Source organism: Hyperoodon ampullatus (assembly GCF_949752795.1).
Source record: "Hyperoodon ampullatus genome assembly, chromosome: 13".
NCBI lineage: Eukaryota > Metazoa > Chordata > Mammalia > Artiodactyla > Ziphiidae > Hyperoodon > Hyperoodon ampullatus.
Genome location: NC_136926.1, coordinates 70,331,176 through 70,342,526, shown reverse-complemented (window position 1 = coordinate 70,342,526; position 11,351 = coordinate 70,331,176).

The window sequence follows — 11,351 nt, the reverse complement described above, 5'->3', positions numbered from 1 at the left end:
CAGTTTAGCTTCATATGTATTTCCCCTCTCCTGCCACCCACTCACCCCACAAAAAATCCTCTTTATAGTGACCAGAGTGATTTTTCTGGGCCTTGAAACATTAAGGACCTAAGTAACATATTCATAAATCTCAATCTCTCCAAATTCCAGATCTGTATAATCAACTGCCCAACATGCAACTCCATTTAGAGTTCCACAGACACTTTCAACTCAGCATGTCCAAATCTGAGCCTGTGTTCTCCCCCATCTACCATAGCTCTTCTTCCTGTATTTCCTGTTTCTGTTCATTTACTCAGAAATTCTTCTAAATGCTCTTATACATGTATTGTCCAATCTTCCCAAGAAACTTGTAAGAGGGTTACGATTAATTTCCAGATTTTCAAGGGGATAAAACTGAAATTTAGAAAGGTGACGTAAATTTTTCAAAGTCCCACAACAAGTAGGACACAAAGCCAAGGTTTGCCCCTGGTTCTCTCCAACTACAAAGTCCGTACAATATGAATGGACTTAAAAGTCCCTAAAGCTGGGGAACCTTATCTTAATCTTTGTACACCCAGTTCCTTCTACAACTTCCAACACAAAGAAGATCTGCAATAAGTGTTTGCCCCTTAAATTACTAAATATTTGCTTATTGCCAAATATAAGCAAGGCGCTGTGCTAGGAATCAAGGGAGAAAGAATAAAAGTACAAGACATGGAGCCTGCTCTCAAGGAGTTATTATCTTGTTTAAAGGAAACAATACAGGCAAGATTCAGAAACGGATGACCTCATCACCACTATTCTTTAACATTATTCTGAAAGTGCTAACCAAAGCAATAAGATGCAATGACAAAATAAAGGGCAAAAACATAGGAAAGGAGAAAAAGTCATCATTATTTGCAATGCTATGATTTGCATAGCTAAAAAACCCAATTTTAAACATTTTTGTAGAAATAGAGAGTTTGGTAAGGGGGTCAGATACAAAATTAATATATCAAGGTCGAGAGTTTTCCTAAAAATTTAAAGTAATCAGCTATAAAATATAATGAAAAAATCCTACTTTTAATATAAAATACCCAAGCATCAATTTAATAAGAAATATGAGAAAGCTACATAAGGAAAACTATAAAATTCTTCTGAAATATATAAAATATGACAATAAATTATTCAAAAAATTGTATTTCTAGATAGCTCAATATTTTTAAAATGTCAATACTTTTCAAATTTTATGTTAATAACACCCACACAAAAGCCCAACATATATATTTTTGTGATATGAAAAAATAATACCAAGTTCATCTGGAAGAATACAAATACAAGAATAGCTAAGAATTGTAGGAGAAAAGAGTAATGAAGTGAGACCTATCCTTCCAGATATTGAAACATATCATTGAGTAAGGCTATTAAACAAAGGAGAAACAAATCAACAGAACATAATGGAGAACCCAGAGGCAGAACCAAGACAATATATTTGGAATAAAAGTGACATTTCAAATCAGTGGGCAGAAGATGAACTATTCAGTGATGATATTAGACCATATGCTAACCCTTGGATAAATAAAATAGGATTCCCTACTTCATACATCAGTTACCTTTTGCTATATAACCAGGCAATCTCCAAACCTTAGGGACTTAAAAACCACCTCCATTTATTTAGTTCATTTTTCTGTGGGTCAGCAACTTGGGATGGACTCAGCAGAGCAGCTCTTCTTCAGGTCTTGGCTCTCATTCGTGTGTCTGCTGCCCTCAGCTACTGCTCAGCTGATATCTTGGCTAGGGACCAACTGGTCTAAGATGACCTCACTCACATCTCTGTAAGCTGACTTGATGTCAACTGGAGTGATCGAGGGCAACAAGGCCCCGTGCATCTCATCACCCAGCAGGCTTGTTCATGTGTGGCCCAGGAAGGTTCCCAGAGAGCAAGCAGAAGCACAAAGTGTTTCTTAAGGTCTAGCTTTGGACCTACACATTGTCACTCCCATTCCATTCTATTGGTCAAAGCAAGTCACAAGGCCAGACTTCAGAGGTAGGGAAACAGATTCCACCTCCTCATGGGCAGAGCTCAACGTGACATTGCAGAGAGGGGTGGTACTGAGAAGCATGGAGAACTGTAGCTATTTTTGCGACCTATCACACCTATTAAACCTGAATAAACTCCAGCATATATGATGATTTCTGTGAAATGATAAAACCACAGAAAACCTACATGAAAATATGGATAAATATTCATATGAAGAGGAGGGAGAGATACTTTTTTAAGCAAAACAAAACTAGATCCCATAAAAGAAAAGGTGGAGAGAATTAACTCTCTAAACACTTAAAATTTTCACATGACCAGAAAAACACCATAAAAAAAGATAAAAAGTAAACTGGGTGCAACGTGAAATGCTAGGAAATGGTTAATGCATAAAGAGTTTTCATAATTTGCCAATTTAAAAAAAACAAACAACAATTCATAAAAGTAAAAATCACAAATTATCAATAAAGATGTTCATCCTCAATAGTAACCAAAGATACCAAAACGGTAATAACATATAATTGTTGGCCTACAGGATTGGCAAAGAATGATATTTTTAAAAAAATAAGACAGTGTTATCAAGGGTTTGGAGAAAGAAATTAACACACTGTTGGTGAAAATGTGAACTAGAGGAATCTTTCTGGATGGTAGTTTGGCAATAGCTGGCAAAAATTTAAGGACATATACTTGAACCCAGCTATTCCTTCTTTTTCTTTTCTCTCTCTCTTTTTTTTTTAATGAATGAGGCAATTTACTAACCCAGCATCACTTGCTGGAATGCTCCTTGTCGTCAGCCATCACCTTACCTGGCAATCCCATCCAGACGTCTCTGTTCCTGCGGTGTCAGTCTGTGGACCCCACCTCGGGCCTTTTCCACCATTTTCGGCGCCCCCGGAGCTGGGAGGACCACGGGCCACGCTCTTGGAGCCTGGGCTGAGGCAGGACGCCGCCCCCCTACAACTCGGTCGCCGAGCCGCCCCAGCGCTGCCCTGGAGGGACAGGTGCCACGCGGTGTGCAGAACCAGTTCTCACGGTCGGGAGCAAGCGCTTTAGGCCTGGGCGGCTGCAGTGCCCACCCATTCAGGCACTTTCGGCCTCCTGGACCTTCAGGAAGGCTGCTAGGGCTCTGACGGACTCCCGCGGGCCTCTCAGAGTCACTAAGCATCGTGCTGCTTTCGCGCAGCGGGCCAGGGAACAGGGAGCAACAGGGACTTCCCGCGCACCGTTTGGGGTTCGGCTCTCGCGAGAGTTCCAAGCGCTCCTCCCGCAGGTCTCTCTCTGGAAATTCCGCTCGCTATGCATAGCCACAGGCAAGAATGCGTAGGGAGAGACATGTGTAGGTGTCAGGTATTTTTCCGTTTTAGCTAGGATGATTTTTTTCTTAAAAAAAAGTTTTGGTTTTTTTTTTTGCGGTACGCGGGCCTCTCACTGCTGTGGCTTCTCCCGTTGCGGAGCACAGGCTCCGGACGCGCAGGCTCAGCGGCCATAGCTCACGGGCCCAGCCGTTCCACGGCATGTGGGATCTTCCCAGACGGGGGCACGAACCCGTGTCCCCTTCATTGGCAGGCGGACTCTCAACCGCTGTGCCACCAGGGAAGCCCTATTATTTTTTAATTGTAGTTGCCGTACAATATTATATATTACAGGGATACAATATAGTGAACCACAATTTTTAAAGGTTATACTCCATTTATAGTTATAAAATATTGGCTATATTCCTCCTGTTGTACAATATATCCTCGTAGCTTTTTTTTTTTTTTTTCTTTTTTGTGGTACACGGGCCTCTCACTACTGGGGCTTCTCCTGTTGCAGAGCACAGGCCCCGGACGCGCAGGCTCAGCGGCCATGGCTCACGGGCCCAGCCGCTCCACGGAATGTGGGATCTTCCCGGACCGGGGAACAAACCCGCATCCCCTGCATCGGCCGGCAGACCCTCAACCATTGCGCCACCAGGGAAGCCCTTGTAGCTTATTTTATACTTAAGAGTTTGTACCTCTTTTTCCCTTACCCCCTTATGGCCCCTCCCCCTCCCCTCCCCCCACTGGTAACCACTAGTTCTCTGTATCTGTGAGTCTGCTTCTTTTTTGTTATATTCACTAATTAGTCATATTTTTTAGATTCCACATATAAGTGATATCGTACAGTATTTGTCTTTCTCTGTCTGACTTATTTCACTTAGCATAATGCCCTCCAAGTCCATCCATGTTGCTGCAAATGGCAAAATTTCATTCTTTTTTATGGCTGTGTAGTATTCTGTTGTATATATACACCACATCTTCTTTATCAACTCATCTGTTGATGGACTCCTAGGTTGCTTCCATATTTTGGCAATTATAAATAATGCTGCTATGAACATTGGGGTGCATGTATCTTTTTGAATTAGTGTTTTTGTTTTTCTTGGATGTATCACCAAGAGTGGAATTCCAGGGTCATATGGTACTTCTATTTTTAGTTTTTTGAGAAACCTCCATAGTATTTTTCACAGTGGCTGCACCAATTTACATTCCCACGAACAGTGTAGAGGGTTCCCTTTTCTCCACACCCTCACCAATGTTTGTTATTTGTGTTCTTTTTGATGATGGCCATTCTGACAGGTATGAGGTGATATCTCATTGTGGTTTTTATTTATATTTCCCTGATGATTTAGCTAGGATGATTATTGAGAAAGGGACACTGGAGCAAAGCCCTGAAGCTGTAAGGGAGTTAGAAATCAGGCTATAGTGATCCATGCAGAGGAGGACCACTGGTTAAATTGCCTAATTCAGAAGCACACCAAGGGAGTTTGAGGCTCAGCTCAGAGGCTGGTGTGGCCGGAGTGGAGTGATGGGGAGGCTCAAGAGTAGTAGTAGCGATGAGGCCAGAGAAGTTATGGGGGTGAGGCATGGAGGGGGTGACCGTGGAAGAGGAAGGGCATGGAGGGACTTGGGGGTGGCTTGGAAGGGTGTGACTTGGATCAATGGGATATGGAAGAGGGTGGGGAATAAAGAAGGCAGATCTTTTAATTTCTGAGTGAAATGGGGAGTCATTGGAGTGTTCTGAAGAAAGGATGACATGATCTGACTTACTTATAAAAAGGACCTCTCTGACCACTTTGTTAGAATAGACTGAAAGTGGGATTCAGAGGCAGAAAGAAGCCAGGTTAAGAAGATCCTGAAGCAAAACAGGAGAGGAGATGATAGTGGCTCAGCCTGAGGTGATAGCAGTGGAGGGAGTGAGAACTGGTCAGATCCAGTGGATGGAGGATGTGAGACAGAGAGGAGGCAAGGATGACCCTGAGGGTCTTGGCCTGAGTAATCAGAAGGATAGAGTTGCCATTATCCAGGGTGAAAAATGCTGGGGTGCAGCTGGTTTGGGGAGAAGACCAGAAATTCACCTTTTGTCATGTTAAGTCTGAGGTGTTTATTAGACAAGCAAGTGGAAATGTCAAGTAGACAGTTGATAATAGTCTGGAGTTGGAGAGGGAGGGTCTAAAGGGGAGATGGATTTAGGCGGGGGGCCAATAACAATAAGGGTCTCAAGCACTATCGCAAGTCAAGCTGCCATCCAGGAACTATGGGACATGGATTAGGCATGTTTATCATTTCATCGTGGCCTTCTCTAAAGTGTGGGAAGGGAGGTTTGGACTAAGATAAGCCTTAGAAACCACAGTCTTCACCATAGTTCCCTGTGTTTAGCCTCACATTGGCACGAGAAGCACTAGCTGAAAGCTGCTATTGAATTTTTTTCCTGAAACAGCACGTACAATTCTCCAAAGCTGTGTACCAGAAACCAAGAATCTAAAGAAGGTGGCAAGCACATCCTTAGAAAAGTTAAAATCTCTGAATGAAATCAAAGCTTTACAAAGTTAGTTTCCCCTTTATTTTTTTTTAACATCTTGGAGTATAATTGCTTTATAATGGTGCGTTAGTTTCTGCTTTATAACAAAGTGAATCAGTTATACGTATACATATATCCCCATATCTCTTCCCTCTTGCACCTCCCTCCCTCCCACTCTCCCTATCCCACCCCCTAGGTGGTCACAAAGCACCGAGCTGATGTCCCTGTGCTATGCGGCTGCTTCCCACTAGATATTTATTTTACATTTGGTAGTGTATATATGTCCATGCCATTTTGTCACTTTGTCCCAGCTTACCCTTCCCTCTCCCCGTATCCTCAAGTCCATTCTCTAGTAGGTCTGTGTCTTTATTCCTGTGTAGCCCCTAGGTTCTTCATGACCTTTTTTTTCTTTTTCTTTTAGATTCCATATATATGTGCTAGCATATGGTATTTATTTTTCTCTTTCTTACTTCACACTGTATGACAGACTCTAGGTCCATCCACCTCACTACAAATAACTCAATTTCCTTTCTTTTTATGGCTGAGTAATATTCCATTGGATACATGTGCCACATCTTCTTTATCCATTCATCTGTTGATGGACACTTAGGTTGCTTCCATGTCCTGGCTATTGTAAATAGAGCTGCAGTGAACATTGTGGTACATGACTCTTTTTGAATTATGGTTTTCTCAGGGTATATGCCCACTAGTGGAATTGCTGGGTCATATGGTAGTTCTATTTTTAGTTTTTTAAGGAACCTCCATACTGTTCTCCATAGTGGCTGTATCAATTTACATTCCCACCAATGGTGCAAGAGTGTTCCCTTTTCTCCACACCCTCTCCAGCATTTATTGTTTCTAGATTTTTTGATGATGGCCATTCTGACTGGTGTGAGATGATATCTCATTGTAGTTTTGATTTGCGTTTCTCTAATGATTAATGATGTTGAGCGTTCTTTCATGTGTTTGTTGGCAATCTGTATATCTTCTTTGGAGAAATATCTATTTAGGTCTTCTTCCCATTTTTGGATTGGGTTGTTTGTTTTTTGGATATTGAGCTGCATGAGCTGCTTGTAACTTTTGGAGATTAATCCTTTGTCAGTTGCTTCATTTGCAAATATTTTCTCCCATTCTGAGGGTTGTCTTTTTGTCTTGTTTATGGTTTCCTTTGTTGTGCAAAAGCTTTTAAGTTTCATTAGGTCCCATTTGTTTATTTTTGTTATTTCCATTTCTCTAGGAGGTGGGTCAAAAAGGATATTGCTGTGATTTATGTCATAGAGTGTTCTGCCTATGTTTTCCTCTAAGAGTTTGATAGTGTCTGGCCTTACATTTAAGTCTTTAATCCATTTTGAGTTTATTTTTGTGTATGGTGTTAGGGAGTGTTCTAATTTCCTTCTTTTACATGTAGCTGTCCAGTTTTCCCAGCATCACTTACTGAAGAGGCTGTCTTTTCTCCACTGTATATTCTTGCCTCCTTTATCAAAGAAAAGGTGATCATATGTCGTGGGTTTATCTCTGGGCTTTCTATCCTGTTCCATTGATCTATATTTTTGTTTTTGTGCTAGTATCATACTCTCTTGATTACTGTAGCTTTGTAGTAGAGTCAGAAGTCAGGGAGCCTGATTCCTCCAGCTCTGTTTTTCTTTCTCAAGATTGCTTTAGCTATTTGTGGTCTTTTGTGTTTCCATACAAATTGTGAATATTTTTGTTATAGTTCTGTGAAAAATGCCAGTGGTAGTTTGATAGGAATTGCATTGAATCTGTAGATTGCTTTCGGTAGTATAGTCATTTACACAATGTTGATTCTTCCAATACAAGAACATGGTATGTCTCTCCATCTATTTGTATCACCTTTCATTTCTTTCATCAGTGTCTTATAATTTTCTGCATACAGGTCTTTGTCTCCTTAGGTAGGTTTATTCCTAGATATTTTATTCTTTTTGTTGCAATGGTAAATGGGAGTGTTTTCTTAATTTCACTTTCAGATTTTTCATTATTAGTGTATAGGAATGCAAGAGATTTCTGTGCATTAATTTTGTATCCTGCAACTTTACCAAATTCATTGATTAGTTCTAGTAGTTTTCTGGTAGCATCTTTAGGATTCTGTATGTATAGTATCATGTCATCTGCAAGCAGTGTCAGCTTTACTTCTTCTTTTTCGGTTTGGATTCCTTTTATTTCTTCTTCTTCTCTGATTGCTGTGGCTAAAACTTCCAAAACTATGTTGAATAATAGTGGTGAGAGTGGGCAACCTTGTCTTGTTCCTGATCTTAGTGGAAATGGTTTCAGTTTTTCACCATTGAGGATGATGTTGGCTGTGGGTTTGTCATATATGGCCTTTATTATGTTGAGGTAAATTCCCTCTATGCCTACTCTCTGGAGGATTTTTATCATAAATGGGTGTTGAATTTTGTAGAAAGCTTTCTCTGCATCTATTGAGATGATCATATGGTTTTTCTCCTTCAATTTGTTAATATGGTGTATCACACTGATTGATTTGCATGTATTGAAGAATCCTTGCATTCCTAGGATAAACCCCACTTGATCATGGTGTATGATCCTTTTAATGTGCTGTTGGATTCTGTTTACTAGTATTTTGTTGAGGATTTTTGCATCTATGTTCATCGGTGATGTTGGCCTGTAGTTTTCTCTTTGTGACATCCTTGTCTGGTTTTGGTATCAAGGTGATGGTGGCCTCGTAGAATGAGTTTGGGAGTGTTCCTCCCTCTGCTATATTTTGGAAGAGTTTGAGAAGGACAGGTGTTAGCTCTTCTCTAAATGTTTGATAGAATTCACCTGTGAAGCCATCTGGTCCTGGGCTTTTGTTTGTTGGAAGATTTTTAATCACAGTTTCAATTCAGTGCTCTTAATTGGTCTGTTCATATTTTCTATTTCTTCCCAGTTCAGTCTCGGAAGGTTTACGTTGCCCTTTAACTCCGTCCTTCACATGTGAGGGCTGGACTTGCAGTTCCCAGAAATCCTCCATTTCTAGAGCAGTTTTGTCACTGCCACACTGATGTGCTTTGTATCTAGGAAGTCAACTCTTCAGATTCCAATTTCCTTACCTGGAAAGGAAAGTGAATAGACTATGTAACTCTGTTTCAAATCTTTTTCTGTTTTGTTTGAAGCAGGGCAGGGTGAAGGCTGGTAGGAGCATTAAGCACCCCTAGTTTGGCTCTCCTCAGCTCTAAGTCCCAACTCTGTGTAGGCCGCTTAGGGCACTGTAGGAGCACAGCTTGGAATTACTGGACTAGCTGGTCCCTTCCCAGCTCTGAAGGTCTCTTTTTCTGTTTACAGCCTTCGTGTATATGGCGGTAGGGTGAAGTCAAGCAATGGTAAGGATCAGGAAGGCAGAGAATACAGCAGCACATGGGGGCCTTTGACAAAGGAAGTATGGTTACCAAAGTAGGAATTCTCCAAAACAAAGTAACAAGCTATGTGGCATTCCAGACAGTTATGGAGATGCCATAGCAGGTGACAGAGTAATCTGGCCTGTGACACTTAATGGATGGGGTTTTTCTCTCCTTTAAACAAAGGTACTTTGAGGAAAGCCTTCAAATACTAATTCAAGTTAATGTTAATTTCTTACATGCCTATTGTGGATGCATGACTGATGGTTGGAGCCTCAGCCCTACATCTGGCTCATCATTCAGATCACACTGCCCTTACCAGCGACTGTCCCAAAATACTTAATACAAAATAAGTTCAAATTTTCCATGCATATTTTGTACTGAGGCTTCAAAAGGTGAGTCTCCTATTCTATTTGACCTTCACATTTTTTGGGTTTAGGGAATTTCAAGTGCCTACATATACAGAATTCTCAACATTTTATTTTGCAAATCGAAATGGTTCTCATGCCCCAAGCAGAGGAGTACAGAGGGGGCCTCTCCAAATGAGCTGTTGTCTCTAGATGACTTTCCCAAATAGGCAGCCAGTATCAAGGACTATAAGAAGGGACCTGCCAAAAGGATTCACCACCCCCTGTACCATATTCCACCACCCTGACACCACTTCCTGCAGTAAGTGCAGAGTTACAGGAGAGTCTGTAACTCCCTTAGCATCTAAAACCACAGCAACCATTACACTGCTTCCTCCCACTTCCTCCTACATTTTTCCCAGTGCTGCAAACGGTGATCATAAATATGTAAAGAAACATCAGAAAAGAAACATCAGAAAAGAAATGCACAATTCTCTTGTCTTCATTTTATCAATATAAGCACTTTGGCTGTGGCCTAAGAATCTAAGTTGACTTCATTCCAGTGAATATTCTCTGCCTTTGAGGTCAGAAGAATAAGTTGGAAGAGTGTTGAAACATCGTATTGATTTTCTTGATAATGCACTAGTATTTGAAGTTGACACATTCAGACAGCTATTGGCTTTACTTCTGCATAGTGCATGAAAATGAATGAATTGACAAGTACTTAGTAAAAAGACGACCTATAAAATTACAGAGCTACTATTATAAATTTCATACTGCAAAGAGATCTGGGGAAAAAATCTTTATAAAATCAATTGTAAAATCACCAAGCTTTATAAAATCACTTTATAAAATCACCAAGCTGTACAGTTGTGCTTGGACACTTTTCTCCATGTATGCTATATTTCAGTGAGGAGCTAAAAGTTAAAAACCTAAGGGGTGGTAGCTAAAAACATGGGCTGAAGTAGATAGTGTCCGGTTAGAAAAGAATCCCATCCCAAAGCAAATATTTTAAGAGAAAATTGAAGATATCTCATGGGAAGGAAATTCAAGAATTCTACTCCAGCCCTAAGTCATGATATTTTAAAACAACAATTAATCATAGGTTTCCCTTATCTTGTATGTGTTCCTGCTTCTCTCTGTTCTGTAGCTGTGTATTTAAGAACACCTTCCCATACTATAAACTATAGTAGATATAGAACTATATATCTACTATATAAGTTTATAGAACTATAAACTTGTAAACCCATCTCCAATGGTTTACTTTACAACATTAGAGAAATGTTGTAGGAAGGACAAATTTTGAAGGACAATCCATCCTGGTTGATAGAAGTTTCTTCTTCTTGGTTCTACTATCTATAACTCCTTAACAAGAGAGACAAAATTGTCTCCCAGGACAATAATCATCTGAGCAGTGCTGATTCTAGAGGAAAAGTTATCAAGGCACAGGAGACATTTAAAGGCTCTGCGTGAATCACTTGAGACCAACTTTACTAGTAATTGCTCTATTTTTTTATTTAATTTATTCTTGACACTCACTAACAGCTACAGCATACTGCATGCTTAACACCAAACAAAAACAAATTAAAAACTCTGCCTCTGAATTGTGCAATTTCCTGAAAAGACAAAAAAAAAAAAAAAAAAAAAAGATGCTACTCTTTCCTTTGCAAATTTTTTTCTAGGTGATGGTTTTAAATTTCTTAAATATCTTCATTGACCCTACATCCAAAGTAGGCTTTTGGAATGTGTGCTAATGCCTTGGCTGACATTCCACGAGTCCAGGCCCCCACTCACTACAACGGGCCCACCTGGTACAATATCCATTTAGCCTGCATATCAAAG